The following is a 22,903-nucleotide window of genomic DNA, read 5'->3' on the forward strand; positions in this document are numbered from 1 at the left end:
AGTCACTAAAACTGGGTAAGTCTTGGAGTGAGAACTGGTCCTCCCTGAATCACACTCGGGGGTGTAGTGCTCAATGTCTCGATGCAAATCAGCATTGCCATGTCAGATGAAGAAAAGAGAAGCTTGCTCCCAAAGTGCAGTATGTGAATGGAACTGTTGCTTTTACACAGAGGTCAGGCTAGCCACAACTGTGATAAAGGATCTATTGTTCAAAAGAAGGCTTCAAACCTAAAAGACCTTCCACTACAGGGCAGGAAATGCCAGTTAATGGACTTGAACAACTGGTTGAGGCAGCAACTGGTCAGGATAGTCCCAGGAAAAGATGGTTGTGCAACCGGGTGTTTCATCCTACCAGAGATATTAGTATTTGGTTGATCCTAGACTGGACCTGAACATGGAATGGTATGTCCCTGAATACCCTTGCCTCACCTTCTCACTGTATAAGATGTGCTTGGGTTCCTTGTCAAGCTTTCGAAATCCCAGTTCTGATCTTGTATTTCTTCTTAAAGAAACATTCTATAAGTGTTGTAATGGTACTCACCTACACAACTGCCAAAAAAGCAGAGGCAAAGATAAATACGAAAAAATGTCCTGGCATGTGTATCTAGAACTACTAGAATGTCCCAAAAATTAGAGAAGTAAGGAAAGCGTTCAATAGGTTAATGCACCTTCTCCAACATTGGATCTTTCATAGATTCACCTGCTTGAATTATTCTCAGTCATCAGCCTGGGAACTCCGGGTAAACTGTGTTTGCATAGCACTATATTTACCCTCAATAACTTTGAACTTCACATAGACCAATTATAACATAGCTAATTACCCAAACTCCTCCCACTGACAGACCAGCATCATCAGCGGTTGTTTGTCAGAATTCTCCAGCCACCAGATTATCCACCGCACATTCATTGTAAAGACTGGGATTGTGAAGATCCCTTAAGGGAGTTCTCCTTTTATTCCCTTTTTTTTTAAATAGGTTTTTATTGTTTTTCAAACCAGTAAAAAAAGACAGACATCGAGCAGGGAGCACCTGCATAGCACATCATTATCAACCATTTTCCATTACCCCAATAAGCAGCCTTTTCGGCCCCAAAACAACTTTTTAATTACAGGAGAGAGTCTGGGTGATTACTATCACTCCGGTGGAGATATGCCACCTCCTTCTGAACGTTCCAGATCATACCACCTGCACCATGCACCACAAATCTTGTCATATTTCTTTGGGCACACTTGGGCTTTATGTGTGGCTTTTTCTGCCTCCATGGATAGATCCATTCACGTCTTCCCATCAACTATCCTTGGCCGTTCTGATGCCCCCCACCTATGAGCTATGTCTCTCTTGGCCACCACCAACCCCAGATTACAGAAAAGCAGCTGTGCTCGTGGGATATCTATGTTTGTAGGAATGCCTAGAAGTTCATATTTTGGATCCGCTGCGAGAGATACACTATGACCCTTTCCCAATTCATTTATTAATGTCTCCTAATAGCTTTGAATCATTGGGCAGTCTCAAAGTATGTGAAGGAATGCTTCCACTTCCATTTTACACTGCAGACATTCCGGTGACTCAGCTCTCCCGAATCTATGGAGTCTGACTCAGTCATAATAAATGCGGTGCAGTATTTTTAACTGTATAAGCCTCAGTCTTGATTTATGGCCACTACTCTAGGATGCATAAGCGCTGCCTCCCATTCAATGTCATCCCCATGTGTGTCTCAGTTTCTGCAGGCTGTCGGGAGTATTATTATTTGTAGTTTTATATGTATATGAGACCTCTTTTCAGGTATATTTGCCTGAAGTAGCCTACCTTCTAGCGGGGCATACTAAGGGAGCTCCCCTATTTCTATTCCCTCTGCCCTCCATGCATGTTTCAGCAGTAAATATCTGTAATGTTGCGTTGAGGGTAATTGGTGTTCTTTCTGGAGGGGGGAGAAGGGATCAATGCTCCATTCTCTATAAAATCCCCCACTTTAGATATCCCTAGAAGATCCCAGGACCGAAACCCCTCGAGCTTCCATATTTCCATAAAAGTCTGACCAAGCCACAGCAGGGTGATCTTTTTTTACCACCCTAGCTCTTTACTGGACTGAAGCCAGATGGCAATCGTCACCTGTGTAGCAACAACAACTTTCTTCAACGCCAACCTCCATATAAGTAATGCAAATAGGATCTTGTCCAAAACTGGTAGCGCTCTACTCTGTAAGTGGGGCGGTATCAAGGTGCATTTCCCCACACATTAAGTGTTATCAAATGGGCTTCCCGGTAAAGTGCCTTAACAGGTGGGAGGGCCAGACCTCCATTATATTGGTTTCTCTGTAGAGTTTGCAATGCTAACCTAGGATTCCACCCCAACCATAGTAGTTGACGTAGTCCCCCACTGATTTTAGTGAAATAATCTCCCAGGACGGGATAATAACTATTTTGTAGTATATATATAAATTTAGGCAGAGTCACCATTTTAAGCATTGCCACGTGGCCCATTATAGTCAATAACAGCTTAATCCATCCACACATCTTTTTGGAAGTCTTTTAACACTCGGTGGAAAATTTGGTCCCAATCTCGTTCTCTATTTAACATAACATAAATCCCTAGATAGCTAAACCCTTCTCTATTGATACCGATATGCCGAGGCAGGTTATCAAATAATGTCTCCCCTCCAGTTGGGTATAGGCTTGACCTATCCCAATTGATATTACATCCCCAATGGGTCCTGTATGTATTAAAGACCAGCAGTATTGTTGGAATAGTCTGCTATGGGTTAGAAACCGAGGAGGACATCATCTTCATATAGGGAGATCCTCTCATCTTCCCCTGAAGTTTCCTCCATGTGAAAACCTCTGATGACCTGAGTGGGTCCTAATCAGGCATGCTAGCAGATCCAGAATCAAGGCAAATAAATAAGGGGAAAGTGGACAGCCTTGCTGGTGCCCCTTCCAATCACAAATCGGTAGATTGAACAACATTCACTCTAACTGCTGCTGTTAGGCTTTCATATAGGAGCTTGAACCAGTTCCTAAACCCATGACCAAAGCCATATTTTTCTAGTACCTGCAATAGGAAGTGCCAATGAACCTCGTGGAATGCTTTTTCAGCTTCCAACGTCAGAAAAACAGGTGGGTCCTTCAGATGATGGACTGTCTCCAGCCAATTATATAAGCGAAGAAAGTTAAGTGTGGTTGACCTCTGTGGCATAAATCCTGATTGGTCGTCATAGATTAGGGGGCTGATAACTTTTTAAACACTTGGCACCAATATTGAGGCTAATATTTTGGTGTCAATATTTAATAATGAGATCAAGCAGTATGAGCTACAGCTAGAGGGCATTTTCCCTTGTTTATGGAGAACCACAATTATGGCTCTTCGAAGACAGAGTTTCAAAAGATGAGGAGCAAGGATAGAGGAATTACTTTTAAAAAACTCTGCTTGTATACCATTGGGGCCTGGGGCTTTACCTACTCGCAGCCTGGTTATGGCCTCTTAAACCTCCAATAGGGAGATGTCTTTTTCCAATTACGTGAAGACTTCTGGTGGAAGATTCGCAATGGGAACAGCTGTTCGGTATGACTCAATTTGCAATGCATCTGCTAGTGGATGTGCTTCATAGAAGGCCTTGTAGTACTGGGCGAACGCCTGTGCTATCTCCGTGTTGGTATTATAGCTTGTGCGGTCCTCATCTATAATACCAAGAACCCATCGAGCCTCCACTTCTCTGCGTACCAGCCAGGCTAAAATCTTGCCCGCTTTGTCTCTTGTATCACATAGTTCACTGGTGTGTATCAAGAATTTGTGATCTCACCTCCCTGTCAGCAAGAGCTCAGTATTCTTCTCTGAGTAATGCTATAGTATTGGGGTCTGAGGGGTCTATGTTCCTTTCAAGGGAGAGGAGTTTTTCCTCTATGATTTCTAATTCTCATTTTTCCCTTTTTCTCTTGTGTTCAATGATATATTGTGCCCTGTCCCTCAACACAGTTTTGAACGCCTCCCACAAGAGTATGGCTGAGTCAACTGAAGCCGCATTTTCTTTAAAATATCATTCATTATCAACCCTAAGAGCTTTTTTTAATTGTGAGTCCCTGAGTTCCAAGGCGCTTCGCCTCCATCCCCCCACCTGGTGTCCGATTTTTAAACCTGATTGCTATAATGGAGTAGTGAATGATCGGATATTCCCCTCGCCATATATTTGGCTGCTTCCATCCCAGGCACCTCCCTCGCTGGGGCAAAATTATAACTCAGTCTTGAAAATACTCCATGAGTGCCAGAATAGTTTGAATACATCTGATTTTCTGGATTATGTCTGTGCCAGAGATCTGTTAACCCCAGGGTGTTTGCAAAAGGGGTCAAGAGTTTATTTCGGTGTAGCATGTTCGGTCGGCCTAGGCCAATCCAGGTTAGTGTGCATCACGTCATTAAAGTCTCTTCCTACTGTATGTAGAGAGGAGGTGGTGGTCACAAGGATTTCAGTTACTGTTTCCAGAGTGGTTCTGCAAGCGTGAGGGTGCACATACACTAATAAGTGTCATGTCCCTTCTTCTCCGCATTCCCTATAAAGCAACATATTTCCCATCAGGGTCTATCCATTGCCTGTCTATTCTAAAAGGGTTTTTTTCCTGGTTAAGATCACTACTCCTCTGGAGCCGGCAGTCAAATTAGCTTGCGCCAACGTCTTACAAGCCCCTCTCTGCTGAGCAGTCCACAGTGAGATCCTATCAGATGTGTCTCTTCTAGTAAGACCACATCTGGTTTCAATCTCCTACTAAACTGCTCTTAATTTTGTTGCCCGGATCATTCACATTCCAAGATGGGATGGTGGCCCCTTCCTGTGTTATTCTTGCCTCTCTGTCGTCCCCACAGTATTAAGCGTGTACTCAATGTGTGCCTGTCTAGATATGTGTGCAATGCAGTCTCCCTCACTTGCATCGTCCAACTGCTGAGAACAAGAAGAAAAACAACAACAATATACTTCGAAAACTTAACTACCCTCCTATTCCTCCCCACTTCTCACCATTCCTTACTCGCCTCCCCAGTCTTGTACATTTGACAACTGTGTTACAAGGACAGCTAGTGAGGTCTGTAGCTCCCCTTTCCAAACACCCTAACCAAGCCATGCGATGTTCAAGTCCCAAACAGGCACTCTCTCCATCCCCACTCGCCACACATCTCCCTCTGTCCCTCAGCGCCAGAAATAATTTTTCCCTTGTTATGTATCTAAATGTTAAACACAGTGGATTAAGACGTAATGAAAAGCCCCGAAAAGAAAGAAAGAGGAGGGTTGTAGGGGGGAGTGGGATGTGATGGACAGAAATGGATAAGAAGGAAATAGAAAGACAAAAGGTGGGTGGGGGGAGGGGGAGCAATCAAGTCACATAAGCCGTTGGCCCTATAAATTAAACAGCCCTGGTTGCTCCTCCACCCTTAGTAGGATGAAGAAGAAAACAAGTTACTTACCTGTAACTACAGTTATCCAGTATTGGTATCTTTCATAAATTCACATGCTTGAATCATCCCCGTCGTCGAAGTGGGAGTCCCACGGTACATAAAATAGCAATAAATAATAAATAAAAATGTTTTGCCATAGGCTATAATGAAGCCAGCAATTGCTCACATAGCCTATCCATGTCCTTTTGTGAAAGGACCCAAACCTGCCTGCTGTCCAATCAGGCACCAGCACCCTCTAGAACCTTCTCCAGAGAAGCTCCCTTCCTCAGATTTTCTAGCACGAGAGTGAAAAATTGGAACCTGAGAGGAAATGCGAGCATCAAAGGGGAGAGGGCGGGTCGCATGTGAATTTATGAAAGATACTAATACTGGATAACTGTAGTTACAGGTAAGTAACTTGTTTTCTTATCCAGTATTGGATCTTTCATAAATTTGCATGCTTGAATCTGAATAGACAGCAGTATGGTTGATAAACATTGTATCCAGCGTGGGTGGAGGGTGCGCGCATGAATACCCTCTATCTCCAATATAAATAATAATAATAATAATCATAGTAAACTCATACATTTCTGATCGTGAGTTACGAAGGAATACAGATACTTTAATACGTGTACATGAATACTAAAATTCATGCTGCAAATACCGATATAAATATATATGTGTATATGTATACATATCTATAAATACATACATACACCTTACATATTCACATGGAAGCATAATAGAAACATGGTTATTTGCATTTCAAACCATATGTCTGTAAGTAAGGAAAGGTCTCACCTTAATGAAAGAGATGGCGTAGCACAGCTTGTCCTACTAGAGAGTCTGTTCTTTGTGATGACTCCAAACAATAGTGCTGCGTAAAGGAGTGCGTAGTTTTCCATGTCGCAGCCTGGCAAATTTTGTCAAGGGCAATATCTTGAAACAAAGCAGCCGATGTGGAGACTGCTCTTGTGGAGTGGGCTCTTGGGCGCCTAGTCAAGGGTTTTCCTGCCTTGGTGTGACAAAATTGGATTGTCGAAGAAATCCATCGGGCTTTAGTGGCCTTGGTTACTCCTGTTCACTGTCGTCCCAGAGAATAAGATACTAGGAGTTGGTCTGATTTCCTGATGTGTTTGGTACTTTGCAGATAAAATTTTAGGCATCGTTTGATGTCCAAAGAGTGAAGAGTTTTCTCGGCTATCGTAGTAGGGTTTGGAAAAAAGGTTCGTAGAATAACGGGTTCATTGAGGTGGAACGAAGATGGAACCTTGGGAATATATTTGGGATTGGTTCGGAGCATAACGAAGTCTTCAGAGAAAACTAAAAAGGGTTCTTTAGTAGTGAACGCCTGTATATCACTGACTCTCCTGGTAGAGGTGAGAGCGAGCAAGGTTGACACTTTCCAGGTGATGTACTTGAGCTCCGCCCTATGAATGGGTTCAAAAGGAGCTTTCATGAGTTGGGAGAGGACAATATTAAGATGCCACTCTGGCGGAGGTAAGCGTACCGGAGGAAAGGTGCGGAACAGCCCTTTCATAAACTGTTTGATGACTCTGGATGAGCCGATAGATGGCATGTCAGCCGATCGTCTGTAAGAGGCTATAGCTGCTAGGTGAATCTTGACTGATGCATGGGAAAGACCAGCTTTGGAGAGAGAGAGCAGGTAAGAAAGAATTTGCTCAGGATTAATCTGAAATGGGTGAAAATTATTCTGAGAGCACCAAACACAGAATCTCTTCCATTTGACTTTTTATGTCTTGCTCGTGCTCTCTGCTCGTGCCTTAGATAATATAAGTCTACATTCTTGATCAATGTTCATATCCTGGAACTCTCTGTACTCAGGAGCCAAGCATGCAAGTGTAGTGAAGTTGGGTCGGGATGTAAGATGAGACCCTGATTCTTCGTTAGAAGATTGTGGTTGCACGGGAGGCGGACTGGATTGGCTACTGACCGGAGTAGGAGCTCCGTGTACCAGTACTGCCTGGGCCACTTGGGGGCTATGAGAATGATCCTGCAGCATTCGGTCTTCATTTTCCTGAGGAGCCTGGAAATCAGTGGAATGGGGGGAAAAGCGTATGCAAAGATCCCGGAACATCTTATCAAAAGAGCATTTCCCCATGACCCCGGGAGTGGGTATCGACTGGCGTAAAACTGGCATTTGGCGTTCAGATTGGTGGCGAACAAGTCTAGGATCGGCCGACCCCATCATTGGAAGATGTCCTCGAGTATGGTCTGGTTGAGTTCCCACTCGTGACAGTTGTCGTCCGTCCTGCTGAGAGAGTCCACTAGAGCATTGTTGACCCCAGCCAGGTGCTCCACCCGGAGGCGGACGTTGTTCAGTGTGAGCCAGTTCCAGAGAGACTGAGCTTCTCTTGAGAGGGAGAGGGATCTTGTTCCTCCCTGCTTGTTGATGTAGAACATGCTTGTTGTGTTGTCTGTTCTGATTAACACTGATGATCCTGCGATGCGTGGCAGAAAAGCTTTGAGCGTGAGATGAATCGCCTTCAGCTCTAACAGGTTAATGTGCATCTCTTTTTGGAGCTTGGACCATCTGCCTTGAATGCGCATGTCCTGTAAGTGGCCTCCCCATCCTTCCAAGGAGGCGTCCGTGGTGATGACGAAATCTGTTATTGGTGCCAGAAAAGTTAGACTGTGGGAGAGGTGGTTGATGTGAGACCACCATTCTAACGCCTGTCGAATCTTTGGTGTGATAGTTATTAAGTCGTCGAAGGATCCTTGCGACTGGGTCCATTGAAGTTGCAGTTCTTCTTGCAGCGGCCTCATCTTGAGTCTTGCTAGCCGTACTAGGACTATGGCTGAGGAAATCATGCCCAGAAGCGATTTGAATAGTCGTATTGAAATTAACTTTCTTGCGGAGATTGTGACAGCCAATTGGGTCAGCTTCTGCTGCCTTGCTAGGGTAAGATATGCCTTGTTTTGGATAGTGTCTAATTCTGCTCCTGCATGCGGGAAGCACAACTGACTTCTGTAGGTTCACTGTTAGACCCAAACCGTTGAATAGTTTTAGGCAGGCGTTTGTCACCTTGGAAGCTAGTAGAGATGACGGAGCTTTAATGAGCCAGTCGTCCAGGTATGGGAACACCTGGAAACCCTTGCTTCTGAGGTAGGCTGCGACCGGGGCCAGGCATTTTGTGAAGATTCTCGGAGCTGATCTGAGGCCAAATGGTAGGACTCTGAACTGATAATGGGCACCGGCTACTGTAAAACGTAGATATTTGTGATGCTTTTGGTGTATTGGAATGTGGAAGTAGGCGTCCTGGAGATCTAGAGTTGTCATAAAATCTCCAGGATTCAGGAGGTGCAAGATATCTGACAGTGTGATCATCCGGAAGGATTGTTTTCGAAGGAACTTGTTGAGTTTCCTGAGGTTTAGTATAGGATGCCACTCTCCTGACTTCTTCCTTATGAGGTAAAACCGGGAGTAGAATCCGAGACCCCGTTGTTACAGAGGAACTGCCTCTATAGCCCCTTTGGCCAGAAGGCTGAATACTTCCGCTTGAAGCAGACGAAGGTGGCGAGACCTGCCTGATGTTGGTGGGTGAAGCGGTGGCTTTTGTGTGAATTCCAGGGTATGACCTCTTGTCACTATATCCAGCACCCATCTGTCTGATGTTATCTTCTTCCACTCTTGGATGAAGTTGGAAATGTTTGCTCCTATTTGCTGATGTCGTGGGCATTGGGGGAGCATAGCCGGTGCCTGTAGAAGATCATTGTTTTCTGGGTTGATCTCTGGATTGCGAACCCTGCCTTCGTTTACCTCCTTGTCTGGTATAGGAGGCAGTCAATGATTGCCTGTACTGCTGGTGGTATGAAGGCCTGTACTGGGATTGCTGGTATTGTCTATGGAAGGAACCTCGAAATGAGGTGAAACCTCTTCCTCTAGCCCCTCGAAAGGGCTGTTTCCGGTACTGCAGGGTACCCAGGGACTTGGCGGTGTCCGTGTCCGTCTTGATGGCTTGAAGTGCGTCATCCACATGTTTGCCAAATAGAGATTCGCCATCGTAAGGCATGTCTAGGATTCGGGACTGCACTTCTGGTCTAAAAGATGTGGCCTTGAGCCAACCTTGCCGTCGTAAGACCGCGGCACCCGCTAGTTGGCGGAAACCAGTAGAGGCTATGTCAAGAGCGTAGTCGATAATTTCTTCCGACGTACGCTCACCTTCCTGTAGGATCTTTTGTGCCTCTGCTTGTTTATTTTCAGGCATGAGGTCCAGGAAAGGTTGCATGTCGGACAACATTTGGCGGTCATATCGGCCTAGAATCACAAAAGAATTTGCTGCCCTGACAGTGATTGCAGACATGGAGGAGAATCTCTTGCCTATATTGTCCAGTCTGCGACCTTCCTTGTCTGGAGGAGTAGATAGGCGTTGATGGATTTTTGGAGCGCCTTTGAGCAGCCTGTGAGATCATTGAGTCAGGCTTTTGATGGCCAGTAAGGCATGCCGGAGAATCTTGGGTTGCCTTGTATTTCTTATCCAGTTTTTGTGGAACTGGAGGAACCGTAGCCGGGTTTCGCATAATCTTTGTGCCGTCGCTCCATATGAAATCAATAATCGGAATGGACCGTACCGACTTCCGTGATTGCGCCTTGAAATCATGTAGGAACCATTCCGACTGGGAGACAGATGTTGGAAGGTGAAAACTTACCGCGGCTCTGTCCATAAGATTATGGAAACCACCTATGTCCTCGGGCGGAGAATCAGAGGGGCGAGGAGGTGGTGGAGAAGGAGTGGGGGCCAAGTAATCATCCCATTCCTCTGTAGGATGTTGTGGAGTGGAAATTTCTCCTTCTTCTTGTTCCTCTTCCCCTGAAGTGGAACCTTCATCTCTGGTGGGTGCAGCTAACACCGAGTGGGATGTCAATCTTGGAGTAGCTGGAGGAGCATTAACTGGTGTCACCGGAGAGACTGGCGCTGGTGGGTGATCTTCCGCTGCCAGTGGGAACCTTCTCCTATAATCCTGAAGCATGGATTGTAAATCCTGGATTAAGGAAGAAGGCATTTGTACAGAATCTCTGTGTTGAGGCTCTCGTGTTTCGTAATATTGTTCCTGATGAGAGTAGTATGGTTGGTATTGCTCATACTAATCCTCTTCATCCTCATCTTGGTACTTGACATGGAGCTACAAGGGGCTATGTGCATCTCCAAATGGACCTTCATCAGATTCCTCCCAGTCAAGAAGATGACTGGGTACTAAAGCAGACATCTTGTTTGGAGATGTGTCAGTTGGATAAATGTCCGGTGCAGGTAGAGATCTGATCCTGACCATGGCTCGGAGATCTGGAGACCTGGAAGAGGCAGGAGTGGCCTCAAACTGTCTACTAGGCACCATTGCTGCCGATGGCGTGAAAGTTGATGCAGCCGTGGATGGTACAGATTAATCCGTCGACTGTGGTTTCGTCGACGGTAGTGTCGTAGACGGTAGTGTCTTCGTCGAGGATGGCTTCTTTGACAGTGTCTCCGTCGATGGCGAAAGCGCCAATGGCGTCGCTGACGTTATAGTCGACGGGGCAGTCGTCGACGGTGTTGCAACCGACGATGTTTTTACTATACTCATCGACGGAGTTTTGAGAGAGGGGATAGGATCCCTTACCGTCGATGTTAAGGTAGTCGACGCTGACGACGGTCTCATTGACGATGTAGTGGAGCCGGTAGTTGATACCATCGTCGTCGTCGTTACGGTCGTCGACGGTGTTGTCGTCGTTGATCTAATTTTTAGAGTCATTTTTCCAGAAGTGGAAGGCTCTGAGGAAGGAGATAGATGGTAGGACTCCTTCTTTTGAAGAGGAGAGGAAGGCTCAAAGGAGACTGAAGTCTGTAAGCCCTTCCCATGATGTGATTTCTGCCTCTTCCTGGATTTTTCTGTGTGGCCCAGGTCCTCAGATCTGGACCTTTTGTGTGGCCTCTCTGACCCACTCTCCTCACCTGAAGTACAGGATTTGGCCTGTAACCATGTCAGGAGCCTGCCCTCACGGTCTCCGAGGGTCTCTGTGGAGAAGGTGCGACATATTTTGCAGTCCTTAACCTGGTGTTGTGGGTAGAGACAATACAAACAGTCTTTATGTGGGTCATCCACATGGAGCCTTTTCTTTCCACAGGTCTTACAAGGGCGGAAAAGACCTTTCCTAGAAGAATCTGACATATTTTCAACTCTTTTGAGAGAAAAAGTTCTGAAGTAGAAGAAAAACTGAGCAGAGCTCAGGGAGACTCCCTTCACACGACGTGCGGTAGAAAATCTGAGGAAGGGAGCTTCTCTGGAGAAGGTTCTAGAGGGTGCTGGTGCCTGATTGGACAGCAGGCAGGTTTGGGTCCTTTCACAAAAGGACATGGATAGGCTATGTGAGCAATTGCTGGCTCCATTATAGCCTATGGCAAAACATTTTTATTTATTATTTATTGCTATTTTATGTACCGTGGGACTCCCACTTCGACGACGGGGATGATTCAAGCATGTGAATTTATGAAAGATCCAATACTGGATAAAAGAGTTAATCTCAACTGATTTACCCCTCAAGGATAACTGACTATACGATGTGCCTGCCATATCGGGGAGGATCCCATCTGTATACCAGGCACATTCTCACTCCCCCTTGGTCTCCATTAAGTCTCTTCTGTTATGACGGCTGCCGGCTCAACCTTTTATGACTGGTGTGGTGTATCAAGAGGTATTGTCTTCTGCATCCCACATTGTTGGATCATCCCCTTGGACAGAACCAGTTCAGGATGAATTCTCAGATGTCACTGCCTCAACCAGTGCTCTGGCCTCCTCCCTCTCCATTCTTTGTTGTTCCAGACTCAATGTGCCATTCGGTCGTACCATCATCTTTACGGCAAAGCCAGATCGCCTCCGTTGCTGCCTACCACCTTTCCTTGAAGTGGTCGTCTGTCTCCTCCTCTCTGAGACTCCACCACAGCCCCCCCCCCCACTGGTATTGCTGGGATCCTCTCCGTCCCTGATGATCCAACCAGGCCCATGCAGCCTCAGGCGTTGGAAAAAAAACTGAGTGGCCAGCATGGACCTGGTGTAGTCTGGAAATATGCGTACAGTGTGACTGACATAGGGCAGATCTCTATGCTTTCGTATCTCTTTCAAGATAGTGTTCCAGTCTCTATAGTTGAGGATTTTAGTGATGATTGTCCTTGGGTGAGACCCAGGGGAGGAAGGGGGGGGGGGGGGGGGGGGGGTACTCGCTGTTCTGTCTCAATGGACCATTCTACCTCTATGCAGAGATTTTTTCACACTAAATTCACGCCTAGAGCCATGGCTTCTATCTTTGCCTACACTGGGCTGTATAATGGTCCATTTTAGCTTGCAGCGTGCTTTTTGTGAGTCACTCTTTGCCCATGGCAGGGGCAAGCACTGTTGAGTCCCTCCACCGGCTCGGTTCTATAGAGTCGGGGAGGTAGGGGGACGGGGTCGAACCGCCGCAGTTCAGAGGAGCCAGCCGTACTGCTGGGTGAGTGTGTCCTCCAATTATGTGCTTCTTAAAGTGTTTCGCAGGGTCCCTCTGTCTGCAGTCAGTGCCCCCCGTGGGGGCGGGGGTCCACCTGGATCCTCGGAATTCGACCAAGCTCACCTCCAACACAGTTCTGTCACTTGGTATATTGCAGCCCCACCCATGTCTGATTAGCGCCGGGGGCTGTCTCTTTTTCGAACATGGAGGTGCGGTCAGCAGAAAGAGGAAGGAAGGAGCGCCCCCCCTTATAACCCTGACTATCAGGCCCCTTTTACCTACAGCTTCCTCATGGGGCGCCCCCCCCCCCCCCCCCCTTCTGTATCCCCTTTAAGCAGTTTTGCGCTCATAGCCTCGGTGCTGCCTCCACATGCAGGCGCTGTAACTGGGCCTACCAAAGCAGTTTCAGTTAATGTCAGAGGCTGGGGATGTGTGGCTCCGATCAATCCCCCACCTCAAATCTGGCCCGTCTCAATCACCGCTACACTGTCCCTCCTCCCCCCACCGCCTCAGTAGCTAAGCGGCGGCAATGTCCTCCGGTCGTCGGCGGGGCAACCAGGCCCGCCTCCTCCCTCCCATCACCTTTGGGAGGCCCAGACATGCCAAGGCCAGCAAGCCTCGTCTGCGTCTTCGGCTGGCCTATATCAAAGCCCTCCGTCACTCCACCACTCGATGCTTCTCAGGCTTAAGCCGACGGCATCGTCACCAGAGTCACCTGGTCACCTCCCTGGCTCCTCGCTGTTGCCCCTGCAATCGCCATGTTAGGCTGAGCAGCCAAATTAGGGGATGCTCGTTTTCGGTGCAGCAAGGAGCCCGGGCGCGCGCAATCTTCCCAAATCGCCTCAGTAATACCTGCAGATTTCCGGGAGATATGCCATTGGGTTAGCAAGGCCCCGGGGCTTCAGGACAATTAAGGATATCTTTCTCGGGCTGGGAGTTCGCACTCAGTGCAGCCGATCGGCCAACTTGCAGGCCACATCCCCCGCTTTTCTAATTTTTAAGGTATTTGGAAGAAGACAAGCAATTAGGACATTGCAGAAAAACTATGGCAAATTTTATGGAGTAGGAATCACTCTATAAAGCTTGTAAGACCTGTGGAAAAATAAAGATCTTTGAGAATAATCCACATTCCAATTGTGGCAACTGTAACACTGTTTCTACAAAGACTCTCAAAGATGGGGGACAAAGACTGCCTATTTTGGCGGAGAAAGCGGAGGCTTCACCTCTGGAGTATGATGTAAGCCAGTGAAAACCTCCACAGAGCCCTTTAAATCTATGACTTCCAAGCTGGCTAGGACGCCTGCTCGGCTAGAACACCCTCAATCTCTGCCTCAAAAAGTCAAAACTCTGGCCAGCCAGTTCAGTCTTCTATGAAGCATGACATCCGAGGGACTACCAAGAGATATTCTGAAAAGTCAAGGTGGGCACTATCACCAGAACCTGAGGTACCGGTGAAAAAGTGTTAGACCTCTTCAGTCAGGCAGAAAGCCTACCATTTTAACACCAGTGAGACAGAAAAACTTACAAGAAGCATTAAAGAACAAGTGACTTAACTTTGTTAATGCCTTATCTGGTAGAGACAATATCTATGTGCAGATTCCTTACTTTAGAATTTCCCAGCGAGTCAGTCTGGATCTGGAGATTTTTCTTGAGCAGTACCCTTGTGCACCATTAGGTGGCGTTGACTGGCCCTGCGTCTGTCATTGGCGTTGCCCCTGCCGGATATGGCTTTGCGAGTCCTATAGACACACTACCTCTACGATCAGAGGATAGATGGCCGTGCTCAAAAGCTTGGGATACCAGACTCTTCGTGCCCAGTCCAGAGCCACAAGGATTACTTGGGCCTGGTCATTCTGGATCTTCTTGAGAACTCTGGGCAAAGTGATATGGGCAAAGTGTTGCCGAGCGATTGCTGCCTTGGAAACTCCAATGTGCAATACTGCTGAGATTGCACGTTCTCTGCGGAGGCATAGAGATCTAACCAAGGCTTTCCCGACTGCTGAAAGAGACCTTGCGCCACCTCCATATGGCGATGCCATTCGTGATAGACTAAGCATTGTCGGCTGAGTTACTCCGCTCTGGCATTCAGAGAGCCTGTCAGATGCTGAACCACTAGGGAATTGCCCTGTTGTTCCAGCCACGTCCAGAGGTGCAAAGTCCCTTGACAATGGGTCCACGATCCCACCCCGCCTGATTGTTGTGGTACCACATAGCCTCTGATCTTCGCCTCTCCCAGGTGACCGCCCCATCCCAGGAGTGATGCATCTGTCACTATTTTCAGATCTGGTTGGGGAAAGGAGAGGGATCTGCCTCTGACCCAACAGCGGATCGTTAGCCATCACTGCAAATCTCGTGCAGTTCCCTCCGAGATCTGGACCAGGTCAGAGATTTCCCTGATGCTACGCCCATTGGAACTTCAGGTTCCAATGCAGAGCCCGCATATGCCACCTTGTATGTGTCACCAGCAGGATGCAGGAGCCTCAGTCTTTCTCACTGAAATCCAGGATAGAGGCTAAAACATAGCCTTATTATCTTGGACTCGCCGCTGGGGAGGATAAGCCAGAAACTGCACTGTGTCCAGAACAGTTCCAAAGAAAGGGAGCATGTGAGAGGGATTCAGGTGTGACTTTGACATGTATATAGTGAACCCCAGAGAATGCAGGAGGTCCACCTTAGTCTGGGGGTGAGAGACAACAGCCTAGCACAAATTCGCCTTCTACAACTAGTCACTGATCTGCGCAGATGAGCTGCAACCACCGCCATCACTTTGGTGAACACCCAAGGGGCGCTGGTAATGCCAAAGGGAAGAACGGTGAACTGGTTCCTGGTGCTGAATCATCAGAAAAGGAAAACTTGGAGGCAGCTACAGAGGGCGACGGCAGACTGGTCAGACAGCTGGCTCCCTGATCCATGAGGAAGGTGGATCCCACATCCCAGTCTACGCAGACGCTGGGCAGCATGCACCGCACGCTGGCTGCAGGGGAATGGTCCTGGCTGGGTGCTTCTTACATAGGCACAAAAGGTGTAAAAAGTGAACTAAGGGGGGCGAGGGGCTGCCGCAAGGCCAAAGGGCCTGGCAGTAGCACGAGAATCCTTGAAGCGCTCAAGCGCTGAGTCTGCTTTCTCTCCAAAGAGACGGGTGCCGTCAAAGGGCATGTCCATAAGATTAGCTTGGATATCCCCGAAAAGCCAGACGTCTTCAACCAGGAGTGGTGCCTCACGGCCACTGTCGAAGCAACTGCTCTGCCCAGTTAGTTGGTCAAGTCCAGTCCACATGGGATCGTGAACTTTGCAACATCTCTCCCATCAGCAACTACCGCCCTGGCCTCCTTCTGGACCTGTAGCAGCACTTGCGGAACCATATCCCACAGCGTATGGGACTAACGGCCCACAAGGCATGCGATGTTCATGGACTGCTATGCCAGGCAGGTTGAAGAAAACATCTTCTCCCCAAGTGTGTCCAGCATCTTGGATTCCCTATCCTGGGGTGTGGAAGGCAACGCACCCTGAGAAGTGAAGGCTTGGATAATCAATCAAGCTCTCAGAAGTGGGGTGTTGCATCAGGAAACGTGGGTCATCCGGTGCCAGGCGATGGCAGCAAGCAACTGTTCTGTTCACAGGAGCCCCTGTGCTGGGTTTGGACCAGGTACAGAGAAGGACATTACTAAGGGCGTCATTAAAGGGAAGCAGGGGTTCAGAGGAAGAAATCTCAAACTGAAGCACCTCTGTCACGAGGTTAGTCCTGACTCACCAAAGGTAGATCAAGGTTCAGGACCTCAGCTGCTCTCAGCACCACCCCCCGAATATGAAGCTCCCTCCTCCGTAGCCATGGCGGGAGGAGGCAGCATGCCAGTATCTAGTGAGGTGTCCAGGCTACTGGTTCACCCAGGTCCGTATGATCATTCATGGGGTCTTGGAGCTGGTATTCTGAAGGGTCCAGCGACTCCTTAGAGTCCTCAGCCCAAAAGAATAAGGCTCAGGATCCGGCACAAGGCCCATCTGGCTCTGTGTCACAGTAGGCAATGAGGATGGGGTGGCGGTGCCCAGGGGCACGGTCGACGTCGGGATCAGTGCCAGGGGGAGGGCGAGGTGGTACGACTGGCACAAGTCCAGATCCAGCAACGGATCCATGGGTGTTCCTTAGAGCTGAAGCGTGGAACCCGAAGGGGCCCCTTCTGGCTCTGCCCGAAGGCACGCCATGGAATCAGACTGCCCAAAAATGAGGCGCATGGCCTCAAAACTCCTTGAGTTGAGGAGGGGTCGCTCTGGCTCCTGGAAACACAGGGAGACACAGATTTGGCCCAGATGCATGCTCCTTAGGGGGAAGCCTAGATCGAGGACGCTCCTGTGCCTGTCTTGGTGGCCGACAAACGAGGCGAGGACAGAGAACACTTTGCCTTCTTATGCCTCAACTTACCTGTTTGTCCGAGGACTTAGAGTGGGCCAACAAAGAGAGGGGCTCTTCCACCGATCCAGAGACATTTCTCTAGAACAAGACTTACACGGAGCCGACTGCCAGGCTGCCATGCGCTTTTGGGACCACTCCCTGAATACCTTTGGTTTCATGGCCCAGCACTCTGAGTACGACGTCGGGTAATGGTTGCGCTCCAGACACCAAAGGCACATGAGGTGTGGATCTGTCATGTACATAGCCCGATGACAGGATCCGCAGGGCTTGAACCCGGACTTAAGAGAAGACATCCCTCGATTAACAGGAGTAGAAATATCAAACAAGCTTCGACGAAAAGTCCAAAAAAAGACCAGTCAAAAAGTGACTTAGGAGTAGCTTTTTCTTCGGATCAGTGCTGGCTGGTGCGGAAAGAAAGGAACTGACATCATCTGTTCTTTTTGCTTTTGCCACCCTAAGTGGAATAAGAATGGCCAGAAGTGGTCCCGTGCTCACTATGCCACTGGATTCAAGTTAGCCTGGCTGATGAGGGTTGATATCCCGAAACCAGTCCCAGGATGTTTGTTTCTGGTCCTGGGAAAAACTGGTTTGGCAGATCGGGCTGGACAGTTCACAAGGGGAGCAGTGTTGAGACTGATTTGCATATGCTGGGTCCAAACCAGGGTGGCATTGTAGGAAACAAATGATGGATTAAACCTAGATCTTTGTGACTGGGGGTGAATGTTTGCATTGTCCAGCATTCCGTCCATCATCTGTTCTTTTTAGTCCTGAACCATCATGGGACTCTCCACTGAATGAAAAAGGCAAATTTAATGCCTTAATAGAGAAATTCTCCCAGTCTTTCCAACAGCAGCTGTTTTTTTTGTAAAGAAAAATAACATAGAAGATCCCAAGCTATCCCCATCTTAGATTATCTAGGGGAGGAAAAGTAGTTAATGATGTAAAATCTGGCTACTTCCACAGCTAACTAGTCTAGTACAGAGAAGAAATACAAAGCAACATCATCAGGCTCTATATGTTTACTGGATATATTAAAACAGAGTACGTAGTTTCAGCTGTAGCACAAAGGGGATATCCAAAAGCATCGACTACTTGTATAGCATTAACACACAAAGAAGAAAAAAAAATAGGATTCAATGGGTTAGCTGGTTAATATATGGGCAGCAGATGCAGCAAAAAAAGAAAAAAAAACAAGTGCGTCAAGGTTCGTGGCAAGATATAGAGTGATCTAGCTTCCCTAGATAAGTTGGGAAATAAAGAGAAAGCCAGGGTTAAAGTGATTTTGAATGACATATCATAAGCTTCTACAACATTAATAGATGCAGCTCCAAATGCCTCATGTACCTTTTAAGACATAGGGAATTCAACTATTATAAGAAGATACAGCTGGCTGGAAAGTACATTATTAAAACCTGAAGTCCAATCAAAAATCATGAACATGTTCTTCAATCTATTAAAACTGACACAGAGAGATAGAAAGGTGATTTTGGGCCTTCCATGTGTGACAACCTAATGAGGATACAAGCATCAGAATGAAAGGCCTTTCCAACAAGCTAAGTTTTCATGCAAACAGACAATATGGCACCTTTGGACAACAGTCTAGATGACAAAGACAACAGTGCAGCCCACAGAACAATCAAGAGCAGCACAGAAGGCGAAGACATTTTTCCAAATACATCAGCAAGGGAAACAGCGCCTGACTTTCCCAGTTTACCTTCCTCCTCTTACAAGCTGCCTGTGTGAGGAAGGATGAGTTACTATTTTCAAAGCTGAGAGAAGGTAAAAACAGACAGATGGTTGGTGGACATTGTCAAATTCAGTCATACCCTGGAGTTAATGGCAAAACTTCCATCTCACCTTCCAAGAAAAGAGAGACAAGCATTTAAAAGTCCTAAAAGTGGCTAATCTAATGAAGAGGGAAGCTGTGGTAGCAGTAGCAGAAACTAGATTTTTTCTGTAGACTGTTTCTATATTTAAAAAATCAGGAGAATGGAAAGCACTGTTAAATATGAGAAACCTCAAACAAATACACAAACAGGCATAGCTTCAGCATGATGACGCTGCTGTAAATATTACCCTTCATAAAAAAGGGTGTTCTAACCTCTTTGGATCTGCAGGATGCACATTTCCATACCCCAATTCATGTGAAAGTATCTTAGTTTCATGATCTCAGGCTGTCATAAGTTAAAATTATTACCATCCAGCCTGTAATTGGCTTTACACATCTTCCTAAAAAGCATGGTTCCGGTTCCAGCATTTGTAAGGAAGGTAGCACATGTGGCATTCACCTATTTAGGTGACTGGCTCATAAGACCGAAAACACATCAAGACTGTCAGGATATGGCAAGAAGGAAAATGTCAATATTAACAAGGTTAGGCCTAGCGATCAACATGAAAAAAATTCAATCTGATCCCCAAGCACCTATTTGCTTTTCTTGGATGCCAGAATTCACACAAAAGAAGGAATGGAGTTTCCACTCAAAGAGAGGAGACAAGCTAATTTGCCAAGAATCCTTGCTAACCCTCATAAAACTACACAACAGTAAGACACATCCAAGCAATACTGGGAGTGTTGCCCAATAATGAAAATCAATCAGGGCATTTGAACTATCAATGGCAGCAAATCGAGGAGGGCTGGGACAATACAAAAACCATTATTGCAGGAATTCACTAAAGGATATTTGTAAAACAGCAACATGGAAAGACAATGCGGGCATTCACAAAGCACTACTGCATCAGAATTAACAGACTAGGAATGAACCATTGAACAAGCAGTACTTAAAACCTTTTGAAATTAAGCCTCATGCCGGGTTTTTGCTATTATTTTGTAAAATACACAAGCAGTAATCCTAATTCAAGAATGTGGCTCTATGAAGGATCCAATGCTGTAGAAGGAAAAATGCTACTTACCTGTCACTCCGGTTCTCCAACAATGGCATCTTTTATAGATTCACATTCAATCCACCCACATAAGGCTAACTCTTAAACTCAAACATAATCCGGCAGTCAGAAGCCTCTTATAGTAAAGCAGCTCGGGGTGCTGGTCTGTAAATGGCTGTAGTATGGGTAATTTACAATGATGTGAGTAGTATGTAAATGGTCTATGCAAACTTCAATGTTTTTTAATGTAAATTTACAATGCTATGCTTTTGCCGAGGGTTCCCAGTCTGACCACAGGGAATAATTCAAGCATGTGAATATGTAAGATGCCGACGTTGGAGAACCAGAGTTACAAGTAAATAAAGTTTTTCAAGTAAAGCTCCTCTTCATGCATATTTTCACATCTGCAAACTCACAGGTTTGAAACCTGGCTAACAGACTCAGATCAGATGCCGATTTTATTAACACAACTGAGTTGATTAAAGGTAATAACTGCTGTCAGCACTATCAAACTTGGGCTTAATCCACATATATAAAACTAGTAAATTGTATTTAAAAAGGAATTAATGAGATTTGTGTAGTATTAAATCAAGGTGGGTCAGTGTCTATACAAGCGTGAAACTGTTAAACAGAAAAATGGAACTAAAGCAAACCCATACATTACCTCAACTTAGTCATTGTTATCTGGCTCAATCAATCAATCAGCAATTTGTATAGCGCTGCTTACCACCAATGGGATCTCAGGGCGCAGTCGAAGGGGAGTCGGTCAGTTGAAGCGCCAGGTCTTGGGGTCCTTCTTGAAATGACTTAGCGAGGGGGCCTACCTGAGGTGGGTAGGTAGCGTGTTCCAGGTCTGTGCTGCAAGGTAGGAGAAGGATCTGCCTCCCACTGTGCTCTTCCTGATTCTAGGGGTGGCAGCAGAAGTTGAGAAGATCAGAGTTGTCTGGTGTGTGTGTAGAAAGATAGGCGGTGGTTGAGGTAGGCTGGTCCAATGCTGTGCAGAGCCTTGTAGGGGTGAGTCAGGTGCTTGAAGGTGATGCGTTTGTTGATGGGGAGCTAGTGCAGGCCTCTAAGGTGAGTGATGTGGCTGTGGCGAGAGATGTCTAGCATGAGTCTGGCTGCTGCGTTCTGAATTCTCTTGAGTCTTCCTTGGAGCTGCTCAAGATTCCAGCATAGAGAGTGTTGCTGTAGTCGAGTTTTCTGCTGATGAGTGTGTGGGTGACCGTCCTTCTTCGCTCAGTGGGGATCCACTTGAAGATCCACCTTCCGAAGGGGGCGAAGAGTGTGGAAGCACGACGCAACGGCATTGACTTGGTGGGTCATTGACAGCGTGGAGTCCAGGATGATGACCAGGTTTCATGCGTGGTCAGTGGGCACTTCTGAGGGCAGCTGGCCACCAGAAGTCAACCCAGGCAGAGGGAGTGGGACCATGGATGAAGATCTCAGGCTTGTCCGATTTGAGTTTGAGGCAGTTGTTTTTCATCCACTCAGCGACTGCTCTCATTCTGTTGTGGAAGTTGTTCTTGCCTGCTGATGGTTCGTTGGTGAGGGAGTCAATTAGTCTCCTATGCCGACGATACACAACTATGTTGAAGCTATGCTGTCCAATGATTTTGGCGAGCGGAGCCATGTAGATATTGAAGAGGTTTGGTCTTAAGGAGGAGACTTGGGGTACTCCACAGTGTGTTTCTGTTGGTTCCGAGACGAACAGTGGGAATCTGATTCTCTGGGTCTTTCCGGTGAGGATGGAGCGGATCCATTCCAGGGCCTTATCACGGATGCCGGAGTTGTAAAGTCTGGTGCATAGGGTGATGTGGGATGTGGTGTCGAAGGCGGCAAAGAGGTCAAGGAGGATGAGGGAAGCAGTGTCTCCATGGTCCAGTATGGTGCGGATGTCATCCGTGGCTGCAAGGAGGCTCATAGTTGCTTATTAAATTTAATCTCTGCAGACACAAACAAATTATGACTTTGTTGCTGTCAAACACAACTAGCCTACCATCAATTGATTCTTTGCCACCTTCAGTGCCTTGCAAAGCCTTGTCGTAAAAAACATTTTCATTGTAGACCATCTGACTGTCCCTAAAAAAATAATGTAGAAGCTTCTTACAATATCAACATTTCCCTTAGGTAATGGCCCATGTGCGCCCGTATCTCTAAAGATGCCAGGAGACGGGACCACTCCATTGCTCATCAGCATCTCAGCATTCTGCCCCCACAGCAATCATCTCTCCAGGTTGCGGGTCCCAGCCTTGTCTTAAGCTGGACTCTTTACTCAGCCACTCATTGGTCCATACACTGCTTAACCCTGGGGTTTGATGCACCCAAACAGTTCCACTTCATATCTTCCATGGCTTCTTACTGTCCAGCAAACGACTAGCCACATCTGCCAAGCAGGGTTACGATCTCAGTTCAGGTAAAAGTCCACATCACAAACTTCTGCGAACTGTGAAGGTGTCACTCTTTAGCCTGTCAGTTTCTCTCTAACCTTGAAGATCGTAGCTTAAAGATACATGGTTCCGATTTTCAGTCTCAACATTAAATACTCTTGTAGGCAGAAAATAATTTTAACTTGCTAAAAGCAGTGATGCTTATTCTCATTCCTGCCCATATAATTTCCATATATGTTGGTGCTTACCTACCCATGTGTTTCTAAAGGAATTTGGACAGTAAGAAAAACCTGCAGATAGAACATTTGTCAACAACAAGCAGGTTTGCAGCCCTTTC

General features: G+C 46.8%; 1 protein-coding gene across 1 annotated transcript in view; it reads right to left on the reverse strand.

The window, feature by feature from the left end:
* The window catches only part of AP3D1 (adaptor related protein complex 3 subunit delta 1), a 437,106-nt gene that overhangs the window by 191,016 nt on the left and 223,187 nt on the right, over positions 1-22,903 (reverse strand). The window lies entirely within an intron of this gene.

The sequence above is a fragment of the Pleurodeles waltl genome, chromosome 12 (genome assembly GCF_031143425.1).
Source record: "Pleurodeles waltl isolate 20211129_DDA chromosome 12, aPleWal1.hap1.20221129, whole genome shotgun sequence".
In the NCBI taxonomy this organism is placed as follows: domain Eukaryota; kingdom Metazoa; phylum Chordata; class Amphibia; order Caudata; family Salamandridae; genus Pleurodeles; species Pleurodeles waltl.